The sequence below is a fragment of the Trematomus bernacchii genome, unplaced genomic scaffold (genome assembly GCF_902827165.1).
Source record: "Trematomus bernacchii unplaced genomic scaffold, fTreBer1.1, whole genome shotgun sequence".
Taxonomy (NCBI): Eukaryota; Metazoa; Chordata; class Actinopteri; order Perciformes; family Nototheniidae; genus Trematomus; species Trematomus bernacchii.
Genome location: NW_022987851.1, coordinates 4,464,102 through 4,487,814, shown reverse-complemented (window position 1 = coordinate 4,487,814; position 23,713 = coordinate 4,464,102). Strand labels below are relative to the sequence as shown.

The 23,713-nt window shown below is 39.9% G+C and overlaps 1 protein-coding gene across 4 annotated transcripts in view; it reads right to left on the bottom strand.

Moving 5' to 3' along the window:
• LOC117468935 (nesprin-2-like) overlaps positions 1-23,152 on the bottom strand; it is a 49,365-nt gene extending 26,213 nt beyond the window's left edge. For 2 of the 4 annotated variants that reach the window (XM_034113311.1, XM_034113314.1), the window contains exon 1: positions 22,813-23,015. The gene's annotated coding sequence lies outside the window, so the exon portion shown is untranslated. Of the gene's footprint in view, positions 1-17,775; positions 17,966-22,812; positions 23,016-23,116 lie in introns of those variants that run through there. The other 2 variants (XM_034113313.1, XM_034113312.1) reach the window with 2 other exon arrangements.
• Between the last annotated feature and the right edge of the window lie 561 nt (positions 23,153-23,713).

The following is a 23,713-nucleotide window of genomic DNA, read 5'->3' as shown; positions in this document are numbered from 1 at the left end:
AGGCCAAATAAGGCGTGTCACGGCCGAGGGTTCGGGACACACCAAATTGACTTTGGGCGACAAGGAACCCGTTGTCGCCAGACAACGCAAGACGGCCGATTTCGGCCTGGTGTGTCAGCAATTTAACTTTTTCACTAATACGTTAGTGAAAATGTACTTAATCAGTTTATGGTTTCAATCACTTGGTTATGTACATTATAGTAACATGTTGCACCAAATGGTATGATACACAGTCATATGAAAAAAAAAAGAATATTAGTTTAACATCTTGAGAAAAAGAAAGTGCCGTTCTAAGCTTTCCTTCAATAAAGAAATACTCTCCAATTACAAAAAAAAAATTATACAATTGCAGCACACTAACCTCTCAAGGAGCCTTCAATGTTGGTTTTAACTTACATTGCCTTTCATCACACACACTAAACCACACTTAGCTGCCAGTAGTTCATCAAAGCAACTTGTGCCATTTTGGTAGACCATAAACCAATGGGTTATGTGACAGTGACGACAGTGCATCCACTCCCAATAAATAGTATACAGCTACACCTGATAATGTTGCATTTTTTGCAAAAAAGGAAGTGTACAGACTACAGATGAAAAATAGCCACTTGGCTAACTCTGGCACATTTACAGAAATGTTGATTAATGTGCACTGTCCCTGTTAAAATAAATGAATAAAAAAATGATGTACATTCCTTGGAGGCTGCATTTTTCTTCATGTAATTGGGAAATAAAAAGGTTTCATTTTGTAGCGGGACAGATAATCATGTACGAGCATATCACCACTGTTGCCGTTTCTATTCTTGTTACTTCGCAGAAACATTCTTTGAGAAATAACTTGAATTTTATACATTTTCATAACCTCTCCCCTTCGTCTATCCTTGTCCCTTCTAACAAATGTTTGCTCCTCTACTCCTCCTCCTCATACTACTACTCCCAGAGTCAATGTATTGTCTAATCTGGACAAAAGGGGACGGGCAGGGAACAAACAGTCTTTCTGTCCTCCTTCGAGACAAACAGACAGAGCGAGTGAGAAAGAGGAGGAAGGACTGGGGGGTATTGATGATCTCAACTATCAAATTACGTAGAGAAGAAGGAGGAGACGGAATAGAAGACGGTGAGAGTAACTGGAGGGTGTGTACTGTACGTTTATAAATCGTCTTTAAATAACTGACATTTTGTTTTGAGTCATAGAGCCAAAGGGGGAACGATACCAATATTGAATATACCTTTGAATGATATTCAATATTTGAAAAACAAAACAATGAAAAGACCAAAACCAACAATGCATTAGTATGTCTCCAACGTCACGTTACATTTCAACATGAGTTTGAAATTCCTGGAAACCAAAAATGTGTTCCAAGTGCAGTCCTTTTAGCTATGATAAATACTTTTTTTTTTTAAATAGACAGTACAGGCAGAAATATTGTTTTTTTCATCCACAGGTCAATTTTAAGAGTTTTGGCTTAACATGTCCTAACAGGTCATGCTCTTTGAAAGTAATGGAAAGAAAACATGCAATAGAACAACAATAGGTGTTTATTTGACTAAATGTGTGAATTTTTCGCTGTGGATTTCTTCTAAATTCACCAAAGGTTAGCAAGAGATAATGCCTAATTTGCATACTTCAACTGAATATTCCGAAAATCTTGAAAACGGATATATTGTATGTAATATACAGAATATATAGCATATGATATTATATACAATATATGTAAAGAGATCCTGACCAAAAACCAAAAGCAAGAAAAAAACCTCACAGTAGACAGAAAAGGAAACGGTATTGAGCAACAAACTGAGCACATAATGGAAGAACCTCCATCGTAACTCAAAGTTGCCTCCTTCGGTTCCAGAGTTAACAATACTCCTTTTAGCTTAGTGATCACAGGTCAGAATAGATTACGTTTATATGACACTTCTTGTGAAAAGTACTGTAGGCCAACAGATTTGCATAGTCAAAGCTAGGCTTGGAGGAAACAATCTAAACTCTGATGGTATACTATAGCCATCACATGGTGCAATTTACTTAAAGCAAATATGTTATCGATGCCCCTTTAAATCAGACTGAATATCTTCTATGATCAAGCAATGTGATGAGGAGATTTTGTAGGCCAACCTGGAAGTTAGATTTCCCCATTGGATTTCGTATTGCAGGAAATGCTTTGTGGCAAACACACGTTTATGATATTAAACACGTTTGTTTCAGCAGGATAATCTCCACATGTAAACACCACTTAGTGATTTTTGAAGCATAAATGCAATTGGCTGAAATAAAAAGTCAATGCTACAAACAAACTATATCAGGGTTGCCTGGATGCGCTTCACGACCGCTAAACTCAAGGCAGGCTCGTGTCGGCGTGATGATGTTTAATAGTTTATTTAGTCACTTGTTAGAAACCGCTGTTTTGATGATACATACTGTAGAAGCTTCAGACGTTTACTAATAGGATTTTTACTGACGTATTCTATGTTGTAGAACAAAAAGGTGATTATCTGGTAAGCTTGTTTTAACCAGACCTTATATTAAGGCCCCGCTCACACGGGACCGTTTGCGTTTATGCACAGTATGCGTATTCAAAAAAGTCTTCCGTTCACATGCATTTGTTTCATTTAACGTGTCTGTTCAAACGAGGCCGCTGGAAACGCTGTAGTACATATGCCGGGACTGTAAGTGGCGCTGTAACTTCCGCCAAAATACACCAAAAGCCGCGAAGAAGAGCAGCCCGAGCAGCCCCGCCACAATGTTGCCATGGCTACCCTTCTGTTTAAGCCCCGCGGTGTATTTAGCAACATGTAGTTCATGTAATTCTCCATGTCCACTTGTTGCTGATGGTTGTGGTAGAGGAGCTGTAGATTTTGCACTAATATCTGTAGCATGGTCAGTAGCAGTAGCACTAGCAGTAGCTACTGACAGGAGGAAGTGTGTGTGGCGATTGCTGGTATTCAGCGGGATATAGTCATTTCCTCAGCATATGGATAAATGCAACGGGGAAGTTAACTGAAAGAAACCGAATCTGTGGATATTGCATCGACCGACCAAGAAGCACGTCTCTGTGGAGAGGACGCGCTCAGAAAGAGAGATATTCTCTACAAACACCGGGTGAGATCGCTCCTTTGTCAATATAATGGATCAATGCATGAAATCTGACTCTGTTTATTTTGTTTAAGGAGTATATTGGGCGTTAACAATTCTGGTTTGCCTTTTATAATATTATTTCATTCAAGAACCCCTTGTGCGTTTAATTAACACAGCTATTTTTGATAGTTGCTACAGCAGTGAGCAGGAGAGGTGGGGAGAGGCGGGGCTATCGCTATTTTTTCAGGAAATATTCGTATAGAGGTGATTACACGGACTCGGTTGACCCCCCAGAGCGTTTCGTTTGCAAATCTATCCACCTTGGGACCCGTTATTGTTTGTGGGGTCAGTTTCTATCGGCCTCGTGTAAATAATAGGGCTATACGCACGCAAAACTATGCAGATACAAGCAGTTGTCTCCTCGTGTAAACGGCGCCTTAGGCTTCTGACCACTAATAAAAACGTTGCCTTCAATACGAGGGAACCAAAAGTGGTTAAATGCTTAGATTTTCCGGGTTACTCGTTACTGCAACACTGTATATAAAACCATGTAGAAGCCACTAAGCTGATCGTCTTATTGATTTACAGTTATTATGGCAAACATTTTTTCATGAATGAGCCAATGATGTGTAGATTTAAAAAAAGCTATGTATAGCATCTTTAATGGAGTACGTAGACTGATTGAAGGGAATTAACATACTCAACATCAATTTATATTTAAGGACTTGCCCTAGTAGGCCAATGCTTTCTCGACTTACAGAAATGTCTTTGTTTTTCTGAACCCTTTGTCATCATTTTGAAAAGTAAACCAGACAGATGTGACTTTATAATTCTAAGCTCTTGGACAATTTGGTCTCAGGCTGAAAGGATGTTTAAAACTTCTAAAGGTATCAGCAGAGCCTTTTTACTCAACAGATCTTAATCTAGTGACCCAAATACTTCGATGTTTCTCTGCAGATTTGAATTCTAAACTAAGTAAGCTGGAAGTGGCGTCACGAGGCAGCAGAGTGCAGAGAGTTTCACAGAGTGAGAGGAGAAAGTGTTTGAGTTAGGGATAAGCAGAGAGGCTCAGACACACGGTGGAGGAGCGAGTGGCAGCATATTTGAGACTCTGATAGAGATAGAATTAAGGCTCTGCTCGGTTTCAGAACAAATGTATGTTCATGACTTTAACAACACCAAAACATATGATTATTTATCTGCAGAATCTCTGCCTGTGACAGTGCTCAGTCAAGCAGATAAAACACAATTACTTGTAATGACCTCTTGCCTTTCCTCTAGCGCCATCCTCAGGACAAGTATAGCATTTTCAGCTCTGTGGCTTTTACAAACAGTAAAGTCCTAATGTTTTGGGACAGTTGTACGTTTTGTAATTTATGTGTATTCTTTGGGGGGATCTGTATGTCATACAAAAACATTCTATGTCTTTAAAACATAACAGCTAATGAAGATTCAGAGAAAACTGTGTGTTTGAATTACAGACTAATGTTGTCTGTGTGAATGTATTCACAGTGAGGAACAGATATTGATGGAAGAAAATTAGTTTTTTTATGTTTCACCAAAGAGAAATATCACTTTAATTATGCTGAGCTGGCACCGAAGCACAAAACCAAATTTTATTCAAACCAAACTATAGTGGTTGACTGATTTAAATGGCCGAGTGCCAATGTTTAGAGAGCCGATGGGTGAAGCTATATTTCTATATCATGTTTTTTCTTTGTTTTGTGCTATCTAAATGGCTGAACTCATATATTAAACACTGTTAAGAGTCTACATTGTCTGTTTGCTTAGGTAGATCTGTACTTTTTGGGGGGCAGCAGTAGCTCTGTAGGGACATGGCATGGGAACCAGAGGGTCGCTGGTTCAAGTCCCCGAACCGACCAAACAAAGAGTGTAGACTGGTACTTGGAGAGGTTTCAGTTGACACGGCACTGGACCCCCCACAGCGCTGCCCATTGCTCCTAGGATGGGTTGGATGCAGAGGTCGAATTTCGCTGTGTACATGTGTGTGGAAAATAATGACGGTTTATTTCGAATCCTTCGTTTCTGTCATGAATGTACAACTACTTCTATCAAAATGTATCAAGTACTTATGTGTCCACAGTTAATCAAACAAAACAAAATGTAGGGGGAAAAGCATTTGTCACCATTTAGCAGTATATACTTGTTTCTAAAACTGAGTTGACTTCAAAAATCTATAAATAGTGTTAATTTATAAACTCAGGTGTTGGCTAACTTGGTTTCACCACCAACTGCTGATGTAGAAAGGTGGGCTTTTGTTGGACTGTTCAAAGTGGCATCTTTCCATGGTAATTAACGGGAATAAAATAGAAATATGGGGGTGCTTTACGCACACAACATTTGAAAAACTCTGGAAAATAACTGTATATAAGAAATATGGACATTCAAAAAGGAGAGTTTAACTTAATTGAATGAGTTGACTTATTTAACATTGTATGTATGTTAGCTTACCTTATGATATGGACACATTATTAGTGCCGTCTACCTGGCAATAAACCTTGCAATGGAGACCAAAGCAGCTCTTAAACTATGCTGCCATAAAACAAAAACTGCATTATAGCTTACATATGGAGGTAATCCTATTTTCGGTCCTGTTATGGACGATTCACAACTTTCTAATTAAACTCTGTGTATGGGAATGGTTGGGGTGGAAAGATGTGTTAAACTAACACAGGACTTCCTCCAAGAGACCACTGTTTGTGTCCCATAACTCATTGTTAATTCAATGTAACTTACAATAACAAAGTAATTTTAACCCAAACCATGATCTTTTCCTAAACCAGACCAAGTAGTTCTGTTTTCATTCTGAGTCAACTTGTGTTAATGTGTTTCAAACTGTGACTGTAATCCAAGATACAAAGATGATTCCCTCAAAACTGTATTCACAATGTACTTAAGTTGTATGGGTATGTACTTTTAGGACAGGGTTTACCAAACTGTCCCTGTGTTCTGGGCAGAGGGCTGACGTGCTGCAGTAAACAGAATCCATAAAGCCAAAGGGAGCAGGCTATTTGATGGTGTAATAACATTATGTGGTGTTATGGCCGTTAGAGGGGACATTAGCCTGCAGATGTTAGCTAGCAACGAGCGAGACTGCTGCCACGGGAGCGGGGGGGCTTTGGGACGTAATGAGAGTCCTAATGAAGCCCATGCAGCTTCAGCAACACTAATAAAAGACATTAGCTCTGTTCAAAACCCTTGCATCAACTCAGAAGCTGCTCTGCATCCTCTTTATCTCAACTATCAGATCCCTTATCTCTCTCTGCTGCACCCTCAGCTCTTCATCTCTCCCTCCTCTTCCTCTCAAAACTATGCTCTTTACTACATTTCAAGTCCTTAAGAGTCCTCTTACGGTTTATTCACTGCAGCTGTCAAAGGATCCATAGATTGGTACAGCATCAACTCACTAGTACTACAGTATGTTCTTATCTGCATAAAAGCTTTCATGTATTTAAACCACATATAGGTTAAATGTAAACACAACAACTCGGTTAGGTTTATATAGAAGAGGATTAGGTCCACCATTTTCGAGATCCGACCAAAAGTGATTTTCTTTTTTAGTTCTGAGATTGAAGTCAGAATTTTGAGAAAAAAAAGTCAGGATTCTCCCTTTAAAATTCTGACTCCACACTCCGAATTCTGACTTGAATCCCAAAAACGAAATCACTTTTAGTCAGATCGAATACACGTTTGTCACGTGTGCCCCAACTCTGTTCTGTGACACTGTACCGTGACATACTGTAGCGTCACATGACATAATGTTGTCAGAAAACACAAGTCAGTTTTTGGTTCCACACGGAAGATGAGTCCTGAATGAAACTTTGCTCATCCACCTGCACTCCCACCTTCCCAAAAGGGATTTTAGCACAATTAAATACGTTGCTATACCGTGTGACTTTCACTAAAGGTCGCTTAATATACTACGTCACTTACTGCGAGCGTGGCTCATTGTGCTATCATTTGAAACATTGACTTCATAACTGTATCACTTCATTGTTTTTCAAGCAAGGAGTAAAGGAGTTTAGGTATCTCGGGGTATTGTTTTCGAGTGAGGGGACGATGGAGCGTGAGATGGGCTGGAGAATCGGAGCAGCAGGAGCTATTGTTGTGATGAAGAGAGAACTGTGCCAGGAGGCAAAGCTCTCCATCTACCAGTCCATCTTCCTTCCTCTCACCTATGGTCATAGAGGACGGGTCATGACCGAGAGACCAATATTGTGAATCCAAGTTGCCAAAATGGGTTTTCTCCGAAGGGCTGGCATCTCCCTTAGGTGAGACGTTCTGTCATCCTGGAGGGTGAAAGTAAAGCCGCTGCTCCATTTTGAAAGGAGCCAGATGAGGTGGTTTGGCACCTAGTAAGGATGCCAACTCTTAAAACTATGCTTTTTACTACATTTCAACATTTCCTCTCAGGGTTTTTTATTACTGCAGCTGTCAAAGGATTCATTGACTGGTGCAGCATCAACTCACGACTACTACATCATCTTCTGATCTGCATTTCCGAACCAAAGATAAATGTTATATCAGCCTCATTACACTTGCCAATACACACAAAGCCGTATGGTTAACATTGTGAAATGAATGGATTTTGGGAAACACAACTACTGGGTAAGGTTGATACGGAAGAGGATTAGGGCCAGAAAGGTAATGCCACCTGGCACCTCCCTATGGGGGTTATTTAGCCGGGAGGAAACCTGGGGCAGACTCAGGATGTGGAGGGATTATATCTCCACGCTGTCCTGGGAGTGCCTTGGTATCCTCCAATCAGAGCTGGTTGATGCCAGGAAAGAGAAGTTTGGGGCCCTCTGCTGGAACCGCTTCCTCCGTAACCAGACTCCGGATAAGAGGTTGCCTGTCAGCGATGGTTCCATCTTCTCACATGTTAAAAGATGCTTTTCCATTGATATTAAATTAACCTTTTTTGGGGTTTAGACAGTTGATCGGACAAAAAAAAGTAAATCATCACTTCAGCTTTTGGAACTTACGACGGGCATTGTGTGAAAATGTTCTGACACTTAAATGACCAGTAGAGAAATTAATAGTGAAAATAGTTGCAGCCCTAATCAGCATACAGAATTAAGCTTAAAAATACTTTGATCATAATATAGAGCATGGGAAAGGATTAAAAACGAATTAGATGTTCCTGTTGTCAGTGTTCATGACTGTAGATTGAGGTGGGAATGGGGTCAAACATATACATACGTGTTTCTCAGGTCACACAGCTCAGGTGTCTGAAGTGAAACTGGAGCCACAGTTATATGATATATGCGTCACAATAACAGTGAAAAAGCTGCAGGCCGGTTCACCTCAGTGTAGTGACATCATGAAGGCTTCAGTAACCCTCCACTCATAGAGTCTGTACAAAATGTGAAAATAAGCCCACTACATACATGCAATATATTGAAATGCAAAGCCCAGAGGCACCTGGACAGGAATATTAACTTGTCTCAGATTTGCTGTATGTCAGTTAGTTTATAAGTCTAGGCATACTTATGATTTAGAATATGCTACATACCTTGTTGAATGGCTAAAGTGGATAATGTTATTATACTGACTGGCTGATTTGAGGTTGCTAACTTTCAACTTATTAATTCTGGCATATTCACAGTAGGGCTGCAACTAGTTAATGATTTGCAAAAATAAACTGCAGATGTGGTCTATTAAATGTCAGGAAATGGAGAGAAATGTCCATCCTAGTTTTTCAAAGTCCAAGGTAATGTCTTCAAATGTCTTGGTTTGTCAGTACAAAACCCAAAGATATTTACTTAACATGATATGAAACAGAGGAAAGCAGGTACAATTCATATTTAATAAGTTAGAAAAAAAGAGCACTTTCCGGCATTTTGAATAAAAAAAACTTGCTTTTTAATGTTAATAATTTTGTAACGCTCAATTAATGTAGTTGAGTAACTGTTGCAGCTCTACTTTAACTGTGTTGGAAACAGCGCTGTGTCCTTTTCATTGGATTCTGTGTTGCACTTATGTCCAACCCAAAGATATATAAGACTACAAACTATAAGAAAAATGACTAAATGCAAATTTGGTTTTGCCCAAACAACAGCCAAAAATCTAAATATATTCCATTACAAAGCAGCAAATCCTCACATTTGAGAAGTAGTAAATGTGTTGTTGTCAATTCCTTTTCTATGGTTTGACTGTTTGCTGAAGAGGAGATAATAGAAACAACACTGCAACACTAGTGCCAGACGAGGCTCCGCACACATTCAAACAATAACATGTTTGTTTGTTTCACAGACCCGACCCGAGACACACACAAACACAGAGGCAGGTTTAATTGTTTCTTAACTGCAGGTGTGGCAGAGGATTTTCTACAAACAGGTCTGTGTGTTGTTCTGCTGCCACTGGGTGGAGAGGCAGTTTAACCACACATTCCTACACACCAACACTAAGTGTGGTGCTTCTTCCAGTGACAGCAGCACCATGGAGAAACTTAGAGTCAATCCAATGACAACAGGAGAGTGTTTGTTTGTACGATAAGACTGTATTCCTTACAGTTCTAATCATTTCATGGCGGATACTTTCTGAAGCACACAAACAGTCACACCTCCACAAGTCCCTGAGAAAAAGCTCTACATTTGGAATGAATGCAGCAGACATGGTCAAACTTTCACACCGGTACATAGCCTATGTACAGAGCACACAGCATACCCTGCTTATTGTCTGGGGGTCCAAAGCCTTTATGATGATGTCGGAAACCTCATGAACACAGAATCAGATTAAAAAAGGTAGCTAAACAATTTTTTTCGTTATGTCTTCAATATATGTTTAGTTATGTATGTGTTTACAGTAGGACTCGGAAGTGCCAAGACTCTGACTCTTCTTGGGTGAGTCTGAATTGGAATCGGACTTGAGCACAGGTAATGATGACTCGGATTCGACTGAGGCCCCGTCCACACGGAGACGATTTCCGCTGTATCCGCTAAAGTTCTTCAACGGAGCTGCGGCTTCAGAGCCCGAAACCGATCAACTTTGAAACCGGCTCCCAAAGTGGGTAAGTCTGGAGACGACACGCTTGCGGCTCCGTGTGTACGCCCTATACGATCATTTCCTGAATCGATGATGCCATAGCCCCACCTCTCCTGCTCACCCCCGCGTCATTGCTGATGCGTTTCGCCAACAACAACAATGGTGGATCACAGGGTCGTCAGTCCACACAAATGCCTCCCTTCTTGCACGAATATCCGCCATCTTCTACCTTGTTTGTTTGTTTGTTTATGCCTTATGCCCATGCTCGGTGGGTCTTATTCGCTGCTTTTGGTGTATTTTGTGGCCACTTACAGGCCCAGCATATGTACTACAGCGTCTCCAGCGGTTTAGTTTGGACGGACACATTTGAGCCGATTCCGTGTGGACGGGGCCTGACACTCATCCTAGGGGGACTCGGAATCGAAGAGTAGGGACTGGAGAGTGACTCGGACTCCAGAATTGGTGACTTGACTACAACACTGTAGGGCTGTACCCGAATATCCAAATATTCGGTCGTTGGCCTACTATTCAGTTTTCAATTTCATTATTCGGATATTCTTTTCTATTCTTTTGCTGCCAAATTGAATTTATTGAAATCTCCAATATCAACGTAAGAGCTTGTGCCTCTACGGGGGGTGCTAACACTTAACCATAAACTTTATCGTTTACTTTCTCCGTCTTTATATGTAGATATGACTTTTCTCCGTTAATCTCCGCTCCTTTTCTCCGTCAGGTTGTTTCCATAGCAACAATAACTTCCTGTCAACAGCGCTAACTCTCCTTCAAAATAAAAGCATGTCCATACAAAATAGGAAGCCAAGCCAAATTACACTTAAGACATACAACTGCAAAGAAAGTAACAAACACAATGCAATATCCCATTCAATTTCAAAGAACACAAATTGGGTTATATACATTAACAAATAACTATAAAACAACAATACTGTAGAATAACAAAATGAATGCCTTGAATAAACCGAAATACACGTGTTGAAGCGCGCGCCGAATATTCGCTGCTGATTACTACTGAATATCCGGAGCCCGAAAAATGGTATTCGGGAAAGCCCTACAACACTGCAGTAGGCCTATGGTACAGTCCTGCTGATACTTTTTTACTTTGTACTCCATTTACTTTTTATCAGTGGTGAAAGGGAACTAATAAGGCTCAATTTATGCAACAATAGCACTTAAACATTCTTGAGTTAATACTTTAAGCTTTTAATTCACTAAATTATTGAACTTTTGATATAGAATGGAACATACAGTATGGTGCAAGAGTTTATACCAATATGATTCAGTATCACAGAATGAATTACCAAAAGCATACATGTATGGTGAGTAGAAAAATGTGCTCCACTGTGACTAAAGACAAATTAAAGTAGCGCTTACATATGCATGTCAACAATAATGATCCATTAATGTAATACTGTAACATGAAAGTAATGATGTATTATGTTACAATAACTAGTTACATGTAAAAAATAAAAAATTAATCAGTAACCAAATCTGAGTATCACACTATAAACGTAATGACCTGATTACTTTACTTTTGGATTAACTCAATATCAAATACAATGCAAATTTGATTATTTATTAAAATATGTTTTACTTAAGTGTATTATGTAAGACAACAGAACAATGTGACCTAAAAAAACAAGAAACCAAGATATTTTGTATCAAAAATATGTCCTCCTAAATTATCAGCGAGGCCGTATATTTTACGAATGCTGTTTTAGTGTAATAGCCTACTTTTAAAAGCAAACAAAGTATTTGGTTTAATAAGTTGTGCACCTACTGCATTTATACACAATTAAAATAAAAATATATTTGGAATAAAGAAGACTGAAATAAGCCTAAAAACTATAATCAAACTTTGTTTCCTAATATACACACACAGGTAACTGGACACACACACAAACCGGTTCTTAATAGTAGTGAAGAGTTTAAATACCACGGTGAAGTTAGTTTTAGGTTGGATATTCGACAGACATTCGCGGACCAGCCATCAGCGTCAGTTTCCCCTGCTGCTGGCTGTATTACGATGTGGAGATCTTCTCCGCGAAACGAGGCTTTCACTTAGGGACCATCAACAAATGACTTTTCAATTACACAAGAACAATGTTCTTTTTAATAAATTGACAGCTTCCCGATCGTGTGAATGTGAAGCAAATCCACTCTAGAGCATACATTTGTTGAACACACCTCTTTTTATTGCATTGTAATACTCTAAATATTTTATATTAAAGGGCCCATGTCATGCTTTTCCGGTTATTACCCGTCCCCTTGTGTGTTATGAAGGTTTTTATGCATGTAAACGGTCTGCAGAGTCAAAAACCCTCAAAGTACACCCTGTAGCGAGTAAAACTCTAGCCTCATCTCAATACCCCTCCTCGACTCCTCTCTTCCCCTCCTCCGGGACTTGACCCGGAAATCGATCAAGACACGCCATTTTGAAGGACGTCCCAATACTTGAAATGCACACGGAGGAGTCGAGGAGGGGTGAGGGAGGAGGGGTGCGGGAGGAGACGAAAGGGAGGATACACGAGAGCAGACTACGCGGAAGTGTTTTCACTACTCGCGTATAAAAGCCCCGCCCCCACCTTCACAGCTGGTCGATTTCAAGAGAGGAAAACGGAGAACTGGAAGATGAGTGGAAAAGCGTCACATAAATGTATAAGTGCTCACAGCTCCGTGGGAATTATTATGTGCAATTCATTTCTTAAGGTTATACTAACAATTTAAGTCATGTTTAATGATCTTGAACGTCACTAAAACATAGCTATTAAGAAAGCTATTTCATAAATGGCTAGATCTTGATAAATAACAATTATTTGTATTGTTTTGTGTTCAAATATTCAGGAGTTAAATTATTTAAAATTCACAGTCCTGAATGTGGGTTTCTGGTGAATGTGGGGATCTACAGGACACACATGTTCAGAGTAAAGGCTTTCACATTATTAAAATTGTATTGAAATGTACATTTTACACCAAAACGGAACACAAAAGCAGGACCAACCATCATACATTGAATTCCATGACTAAAAAGAGAAAGATTCATCATTTAAATACATATTTAACAACAAATGGGCCGGTTCTAAAGGGTTATTCAGTTAAGCCCGATGAGAGGGGATACAGCTGTGCACATGTCATCATTAACAGACGTCGTTTAAGAGTGACGTTTGAGTGAACGAGGACATCCCAATTAATACCCGAGGACTCCTCTGTCCTCGCGTCACCTCCTCGTGTCTCTCGCTCGCATCTTACGGAGGCGGAGCTAAGACGCAAGGAAGGGACGCGAGTGAGGGAAAGGAGGAGGTGAGGAGGGGTATTGAGATGAGGCTAGAAACACTGTCTATGCTGCCCCAAAACGCCTCGTTGGAGATTTCTCATTTTCCATTGTTTACTTCCTGGGTACTGTGACGTGTGAATACCCAGAGGCCACACCCTCTGCCAGCATTTCACGAAACAAAGCTTCCCAAACCTTTCAGCGATTCATGCCGGATATGTACAGCGTAGGGCACTGAAGAACGATGCTGTTCCTACTTTGTTTGGACCAGCGGGGGATTCGGGTACACAACCTGTAAGTGTTCATTGTTGTTTGTGTATTTATGATGTTTAAAACAAACAAGGTATCTACCACGACTGTTTAAATGGGTAAACGTTTTTTGGGCTACTAAGTTGGGATCGCGGAGAAATGCTCTCCGCAGACCCATTCTCACAGCGTTACATTCTTTTTTTTCAAAGCAATGGACGTGGTTCAGGCTTGAAGGTACGCTGGTTTGTCAAGTTATGGGAGAAGACGAACTGGCACAGGACAGGGGGAGACTAGGACAATATACACACACAAGATAAGGGGCACAGGTGGAAACAATCAGGGCGGGGTAGACAATCACAAACGCTGGAGACACATAGGGGCGGGGAGCACAGCGACCTGAAACTAGAGGGAGAATGACTTTTCAAAATATAAACAGGGAGGCACAAGACAAAGGGACATGACAAAAGCTAATTTAAAGAATATAACTTTAAAATAATCTTTCGAGACATGACACAAAATAATATAAAATATTTAGAGTGTGAAAATCAAGCGGCAAACTCTGGGGCAGAGCCGGGAGGCCAATAAGGAAGTGCCTCAAACTGCAGTTCATCTAGTGGCCAGTAGGAGCAGTCTGCAGAAGGGAGCAATTTCCATAGACCCCCATGTTAAAATGCCCAACTTTACAGCAGAAATAAACATGTTTACATCGTGGTTCAAAAAACCATATTCTCTGTATAGTTAGATTCCCCCTTCATGATTACTGTGTGGGGGGTGAATTGTTTATAACACAACCCTTTTAGTTATATTAGGTCTTAAAGTTTTTGCATAAATTAGGGCATGGTCACCTTGAGTGACAGGTCTCTGCAGTGAGTGTTACTTCAAGCTTTCTGTCTCTCTGCTAGCTCCGTTAGCTCAGTAAGCTCCAGGATGCTACAGGGGCTCAACTGCTCGGCTGATCCCGGGAACACAACTTGAACCCGGACGTGTTTGTTGTGTTGGTGCCTGGTGGAGTATTCTTCATTTAAATATCGGACTTATCTTATGGCTCTGCGGTTACCATCCCTGAATGCAGTTTCTTCGGTAAGTGAAATTCAAGCACCTTATTTCTTACTGGTCTTTTTATTCAGCTAACGAGCGAGAGGCAGCTACATCTGTGCTAACGATGCTATCCGTAGCATCCAAGTTAAAACATAAGAAGGATTATACTGTAGAACAAACGGCTTCTGTGTGAGGTTGGTATAATAAGGTCATCCTCGTACATTAGTTAGTTTGCTAGTTAGGTAACTGTATGCATTGATATTGTTGATTTAAATTCACTATGCTCGACGATGCAGACAGCTAACGTCACATTAGTGTTGAAGACCAGCGTACTGTATATGAGATTAACCTCACTATAAGATCTGTGTATCTGAAAAATATGAATCTCATATTTCCAGTTGGTTCCAGAAATAACGTCAACGTAGATTTAAGCAATAGCTCACGACAGGCCGTGGTATATGCTCATTATATCACAGACAACCCCCTTAGCTGTGATATGAGCATACATCACGGCCTGAAGTGAGCTATTGCTTTTATAAAACGGTTACCAAGTGTGGCAATATGAAAGAAAAATACACACTTTAATTTAAATAGTTTTATTAGTAAATAATGATGTTCAAAATAAAATAGTCCCTCCGTTGCCTTCTGCACGAAACATAGTGCGAGGTGGTTGCTATGCAACAACATTAACAGCTAGCGAACATATTAGACAGAGAGCGTTGATCCATTATTTGGTTATTTATTTACATTAATTTGTATGTTGCCGTTTATTGTGCACCCACTGAAAAACTGTCCAGCATCAGTAGAATGGCTTAAGTGGTTACTTGTATAGGTTGAGGTTGTTCTAGGCTGTTGCTTGGTGTGGCGAGAATATTGCTCCACTTTCTCCGTTCCCCGAGATTCGGCTTCCAGTAGCTCTGGAGAGAGCTTTCGCACCTGTGGCCACTAACGGTCATAATTTCTCTGCTTTGTTTCAAGACCCGCATCAGAAAGCTTTTGAATGGTGGTACTTTTCCAGTTGGTCTACCTGCTCTTCACGTAGCTCTGCATGTCCTCGTTTAGGTGCTTTTTTTTCTAGAGATAGGCACTCCTCAATCCACTCCTCCATAGTAAGACCTACCCGGAGGTCGAAGTTAACCTTTAATGTTTCCATCTTAAGCTTTGTAAGTTTGTTTCGTAACGGACGAAATGTAAATATATTTATAAAACGGACAAGTCAAATCAAGCAATCTGATTTGGTCGATAGCGTTTTTGCGGACCTTTTTGATTACAGATTTGAAAACATCTTTGCTTGCTTTAAAAGTAGCACAATTCATTATGTCAAACCTTGGAAAGTATCTAGATATCCCTGCCCTAATGTCAAAGTAACTGGCAACTGAATATGTTTTGCCGTTTGATGTCTGGACCGTTGCGTAAAAAGGAGGGTTTCTGCCCCATTACTTCTCCGCTGTTTTCTTGTCCCAGTTTGAAAAGCAAACTGCATGCAGTTTGCTTTTCAGCCCAACTGTATACAGTTAAATCGACCGGACTTCTTTCTGCAGATGTGAGCGTCCTTTAACAATGGTCAATAAGTCCTTGCTGCACATTATCCCTGTATACATGTTTCCATCTTAAGCTTTGTTAGTTTCATAACGGACGTAATGTAACAGTTGTAACGGGTGTAGCTTTTCTCAGACGCGGAGGGATACTGACTTGTTGTGAAAAGTGACTACAATTTTACCCGTGGTATACGCTCATTATATCACGGCTAAGAACCAATCAGATTGCTTGATTTGACTTGTCCGTTTTATAAATTGCGATAGTTTGTTGAGCTGGAGTTGATTATTGAAGCTTACTGGTTAACGTTCATCATATTAAAACGAACAAACCCAAACCTTGTTGTTTTTATTAATATTATTACCAATACTTACTAAGCATTTTATTATCATTACACTGGAGAAACCGACTTATTGCGGCAGCAGAACGTGAACATGTAACTTAATGCCTGCATTTAAGGACGATAGCGTAGTCAATGCTTTAGTGACAAGGAAATTATTTGTTTAAATATTAGATATGACGTATGTGTGCTTCTGTGACAATTAAGCTTATTCATTGCATTACATTTGTTAAAGATGTTTGTATTTTACCCTTACGTGTGTGTTACAAATGAATGTGAATATGGCATAGGACATATATTTAATTTGACTGTCTCATGAAAAACTATTCCAAAGTAACAGTAAAATAAAAAGGACCCCAACACAATAATACACAATCCAACTGATAAGATACAGTAAGGGCTGTGATATCCAGCACTTTTTTTAAGGATGATCAAAAAGATTAGGACATGACGTTTGCAAGTAAAAAAAGTCTGTGACCAACACATGTTACTTTACTGTTTGTTTAAAGTTTCCAGGTGATGCAGACAGACCAGAGGATGCTGACCGACATACCTATTCCTAACATCAGTGAACTTCAGCATGGACTCAAAGGTACAAAGACCCCTTTCATACTGTACAAAGAATCGAGAAACGTTCTGGTTTAAATAGATAAAGTAACAACTATGATACACTGATATACATTCAATTAAACATGACTAAATACATGACATCAGGGAAGTTGACATCAGGGAAGTTGACTGTTCCTTCCTTGCAAAAAGTTACATTTAGATTTGACCTAGCAACATGATTTTTTTACGTTAGTGGCCGACACCGCCTACTGCTGCTGCTGCTGCTGCTAGTCCTGCTAGAAAATGGCAGGTGAGGCAGGTGTAGTCACGGCTCTCTTAATATATGTATTACTTTCGAATTTCTTAAGACCCGTTGACATCAACCCGCTACAAAACATATATGCAAACAATGCTGATCTGCTGCACCAGCAAACTAACCAAAATCATGGAAACTTTGGACATGGGAAGCATTAGCACTCTAGCAGTGTCTCTCATTCTCCCGTCTCTGTACAAACGACTGAAATCAAATACAAAGCCACCAACTCGACTTCAACAAAGCAACGCACTGTTCATCACAATCTGTCTGCTGCTATCTGGAGATATTCATCCGTGTCCTGGTCCAAACCACGCTGAAGCCAACATCACAGCGGACGGCACACTCAATACAACTTTCCTACGGAGTAATGTTCGGCTTACCCCGGGTGTCGGGAGAGCAGCGGAGGTCGAGGCGGCTGGCTGTGGGCTGAGCGGAGCGGCGCTGTTCGGGGTTGACCGACAACGATGGACCACCGTGAGGGGCGAGGGGGACGCTGCTGTACCACCGCATGACACTCAAAACAACACTTTCTCTGGCTGTAATAATCCACGTGCATTTGGAAACATTAACTCTCCAAATGTAAACAGGAAGCAGGTAAACCCGGCAATCAGAAAGAACCGGAACCGGAATTTCTTTCAGACCGTCAATAACTCAAGAACAGTCTGGGATCCCAAAGCTAAGCCATCAGGCCTTTTAGGGGGACATCTGAACATAAGAAGCATCAAATCTAAAAGTGAGTAAGTCCATCATCTTTTAATGGACTCCAATTTAGACTTTTTGTGTTTATCCGATTCCGAGACCTGGCTTCATGAGTCCGCCCCCACAGCAGCCTTTCACGTACCGGGTTTTAACATTTACCGGAGAGATAGACGCGGCTCAAAAGGAGGCGGGGTTATGATTTATGTCAAGGACAGTATTCCCTGCAATGCAATACAGTGGTCAAATTGTAAAGGATTGGAAACTATCGGTGTTATAACTCTGTCACCACAAATGTCATTTGCTCTTATTGTAATTTATAGGCCTCCATCTTCAAATAATCTTTTTTATGAACATTTTAAGAAGTTATTAAGAGAATGTAATTTCAACAAAGAAGTTATTATAATGGGTGATTTTAACATGAACTGGGAGGATAAATCGGCCAGAAAGAATCTAAAACAGATAACTGATCATTTTTGACCTTGTGCAACTGATCAGTGGACCTACACGAATAACAAATTCAACCAGCACTCACATTGACTTAATATTTAGCAACAGACCAGAGAGAATTTTTAAATCCTTTAACATGTTAACTGGTCTTTCTGACCACAATATGACTTTAGTCGCCAGGAAACTAACCAAAAAGCGTTTTAGCCCTTCCGTCAGGAAATATGAATCTTGTGGAATCCCCAAAAACAAATATGAGACCTTTACAAATGCTGTTGAACAGATTAAATGGGAAGATATTTTGCCTGGAATAGACCATGAAGAAGACAGTAAAATGTTCTCAAAAACGTTAGAGAGGACTATTAACAACTTCAAATGCAAAATCAAGCATAGAAATAACAAACACACTGTCCCTTGGATAAATGAGGATATTTTCAGACTAATGAAAGAACGTGATCTAGTCTTAAAAACTGCAATCAAAACTAAATTAAGCCATGACAGAAGTCATTTTACTATGCTTAGGAATAAAGTTTTAAAGAAATTAAGGAAAGCTAAGGCAGATTTATTTTTAACTATAATAGACAAGGCAGGAGGTAATTCGAAACTGATCTGGGACCAGTACATTAACTGGTAATCAACATAGGGAAAGAAAACAGTTTGAACTTAAAGTAAATGGTAGGCTTATAAACAGAGATGGGGTCGTTACTAAAAAAAAGTAATATATTACATATTACATATTACTTTAAAAAAAAGTAATATATTACACTACTTCGTTACTCTCTACATAAAGTAACTCGTTACTTTACTCGTTACTTTACTCGCAGGGCCGGCCCGCCCCTCCCTACAGGCAGATCACGCAGACTGCTAAAGTTTCAAATGTTCTCTTTAGTTCAGTTTCCATTGTCGCATAAGACTGATCCAGATAGCTCTGACTATGGCTGTCCTCTGTCTCCTGCTATCTGTATTTTGCGCAGTATATCTCTGAACGATGCGATGGTGATTCCACTGTGCAAATGGGCAACATTACCTCTACTATGAAGGATGCGACAAGCCTGTCCATCTCTGCTTTGGTTACCGGTCCTCCAAATTCTAATTTGTGCTGCTTCGGAGTTGGCGGCGGCGCACTCACAACATCCTCACTCTGGGTTCGGGGGTCCTTAGCTATTAGCTTCACCTTAGCATGTGTTCTTTACAGGTGTTTGTTGAGGTTTGACGTGGTGTTTGCAGCAGTGGATAACAGCTTCTGGCCTGGACACAGTTTGCACCTCACCGTCACATTCCTGTCTATTCTTCGGACGAACTAAAAATAATGGGCATACCTCCACCCCTCGAAAGTTATCGCTGACTCTGCCATGTTTATGCAGCACTGCACGTGGAGATGTGGACGCGCAAGTCGCGCAGATTACGTGCATATAAACCTGCGGCGGAAACCCCTCTTGTCTGTCAGTGTGATTATGACTGATTTTATAAAAGTAACGAAGTAACGCGTGTCGGGGCAATGTTAGTAACTGTAGTGTGATTACTGAATTATAAAAGTAACGCGTTACACTACTCCGTTACCGACAAAAGTAATATTATTACAGTAACGCGTTACACCCAACTCTGCTTATAAACACTCCAGGCGATGTAGCTGAAGTTTTAAATCACTATTTTATTGATTCTGTTGCTAACATTGCACAGTGTTTTTCTCCTGACTGCACAAGTAATTGTCAAATTGATACAATGGAGCCAGCTTTCATCTTAAGAAACACAACTGAAGCAGAAGTTAAAAGAGTAATTAAATCCCTTAAACCATCTAAAGCAAAGGATATATTTGGTATGGATGCAGTTATGCTCAAAGACCTCAGTACAACTCTTTCTCATCCTATTGCCAATATCATCAACCTCTCTTTCTGTCAAGGAATGTTTCCAAATGTTTGGAAGCCAGCTGTAGTTATCCCAATATTTAAAGGTGGAGACCCAATGTCTACAGGCCAATCAGTATCCTTCCTCAAAAGTTGTTGAAAAACTTGTAGCCGAACAAATTATGAACCATCTGAATAACAGTGCTTTTTCTCTGCATCCAATGCAATTTGGCTTTAGGGCCAAATACTCTAACAGCCAACTGTTTTTTCACAGAACAAATCAAATCCAAAATGGATAAAGGTGGTGTTGTAGGAGCAGTGTTTCTCGACTTAAAGAAGGCCTTTGACACTGTTAATCACAAAAAACTCATATAGCTATCCAGCATTAACTTCTCCACACAAACACTTAAATGTATAGAATCATATTTGTTCAACCGTTCTCAGTATGTCAGAGTACAGAATAATCAATCATCTAACCTCCAGCTGTCCACAGGTGTCCCACAAGGGTCAATTCTGGGTCCATTGTTATTTTCATTGTATATAAACGACTTACCATCGATATGTCCTGACACAAACATCCAAATGTATGCTGATGATACTGTAATTTATGTTCACGGAGGCAGTCTGACACAAGTGGCTAATGAACTGACGAACAAGATGGTTCATGTAACAGCTTGGTTGGAGCAATGCTGTCTGCAACTAAATGTCAGTAAAACTGTATGCATGTTCTTCACCAAAACCAAGTCCTCCTGCGTCTCACAGTACAAATACCTGGGGGTCTTAATTGATTCAAGACTCAAATTTAAGGCTCAGGTGAAAAAGGTTTGCAACAAGGTCAAATTCAGTCTGTCAAATTTGAGGTTTACCAGAGACTGCATGTCAACAGAGGCTCTGATGTACATGCACTCTATGGTTCTATCTCACATCACATACTGCTTAACAAGCTGGTCACATGCCGGTACAACCACTCTTAAACCCCTGGAATCATTATACAAACAAACACTTAAAATAGTAGATAAGAAATCAGTTTATTCTCATCATTGCCCAATACTCACAAAATATAACTTGTTGAGCTGGGTAAATGAATGAGATATGCAAATGCTTGCCTCATGTACAAAATAATACACGGCCTTACCTCACCTCCGCTAAGACATTTTATCACCATACGCACACCTGTAACTAGGTCAACAAGAGCTGCAACAAGAGGAGACTGCGTTGTTCCATTAAGGAAGAGTTCATTCAGCCAATCTTCTTTTTCTTTTACAGCTGCACAACAGTGGAACTCAATCCCAGTAAAGATAAGAGAACAAAACACCTGCAGTTTATTTAAATCTAACTTAAAAACATGGTTAGTGGAAAATCAGCTCTGTCAACACTGACACAATCTGCACTTTACAACGCTCTATTTGTACATGTGCCTTGACCTGTTGCTATCTGTCTGCTTTGTGAATATGTATTTTAGTTTTGTTTTTATGTTTTTATATATGCTTTTATCATAATATAAGCATCTATGTTGAATGTTGTTTTACTGATTGTATTTACCTGTCATTTGAAGTGAATATTTTTTTTAGGATGACTTTCAACATCTGTCCAGGGACTACAGATGAAAAATAGCCTGTTGGCTAACTCTGGCGCATTTACAGAAATGTCAATCAATGTGCACTGTCCCTGTCAAATAAATAAATAAAAAAATAAAATGTAGGCTTCTCTGCAACTCTGCAGAATCCTATGGGTGACGTCACGGACACTACGTCCATTTATATATACAGTCTATGGTGAAAATGCAATAAAAAGAGGTGTGTCCTATGCAGCCAGTGTAGTTATTTGACCCAGCACTGATTTTGAGTGATTCGGTCACATGACCTGGAAGTTATTGAAGAAATAAGCTAATTTTTCCATCAAAAATATTAATATAAAATATTTAGAGTATTAAAATGCAATATAAAGTGTGTTCAACAAATGTGTGTTCTCGAGTGGATTTGCTTCGCATTCACACGGTTGGGAAGCTGTCAATTTATTAAAAAGAACATTGTTCTTGTGTAATTGAAAAGTCATTTGTTGATGGTGCCTAAGTGAAAGCCTCGTTTCGCGGAGAAGATCTCCCCATAGTAATACAGCCAGCAGCAGGGTAAACTGGCTGGTCCGCGAATGTCTGTCGAATATCCAACCTAAAACTAACTTCACCGCGGTAGTTTAAATTACCATCCTCACAGTCTCACATTTAGCAAATTATTCCCTGAAAGTGCTTAAAGTGGCAAAACAGCGAGCAGGGTGTCAGTTCAGGTGACATATAACATGCTTTTGAGAAGAAGAAACTGCTCCAAACAACACTCACCGACCGGAAAACAATCCCAAATGTGTCATGGTAAATGAAGGCGTTACAGAGCCGCTGTATGTGAGCTAATAATGTCGGGATGATGATTGACTTACCGGCTGCTGGACGGGATCATTTCAGGAAACGAAGAGAGTTAAACCGTTTCAGTGGGGAATAAAATACACAAAAACTCAAAAACACTTCCGGTGATCCAGGTGAGGTTTATGCTTGTAATTGGCTGACAAGAGTTGAGTGATAAAAGCCCATCTGCAGACCTGAATCACGATCAGGCTGCTGCAGAAACTCTGAAGAGCGCCAGGTAACACGAGCCTACCTGCTGCACGTAGTTCACAGGCCACGCCCCCTCTGAACCTGTGTGTGTACACACACACACACACACACGCACACGCACACGCTCACCTGCAGCACTTGGCAACCTGCACACCTGCAGCACTTGGAAACCTGTAAAACACTCCCACTTCTACGGTGGCTGAGGAGGACAAGAAGACCAAAGCGGGTCAAAAATATAAATTGTACAGCTATTCAGAAGTAACTAAAGGGTAAAATAAAATAAAAACCCTCCTGGTAATATATATATATATATATATATATATATATATATATATATATATATATATATATATATATATATATATATATATATATATATACATATACATATACATATATATTTATAGCCTATATATATGTTGACATACATCAAAATATATGTTTTATATTTCAGATTGTTTTAATGTAAGTTGAAGAGTGAGCCAAGATGATACTCGTCTAAAACATATATTAGAAAAATTCAACAGCAATGTCTATTTCCCAGGGGCGCTGCAAGACACTCTGGGGGCTTCAGGCAGAAAAGACCTGCCCCCCAACACATCCATTTCATGTAGGTTTTTTCTACGGTATTACTGCACAGAAGAAATTGGCTAAATGCACACTTTCAACTGTGATAAAGAAGAAATATTTCCAAGACACAAAAACAACAAAAATCAGTTCACAGGT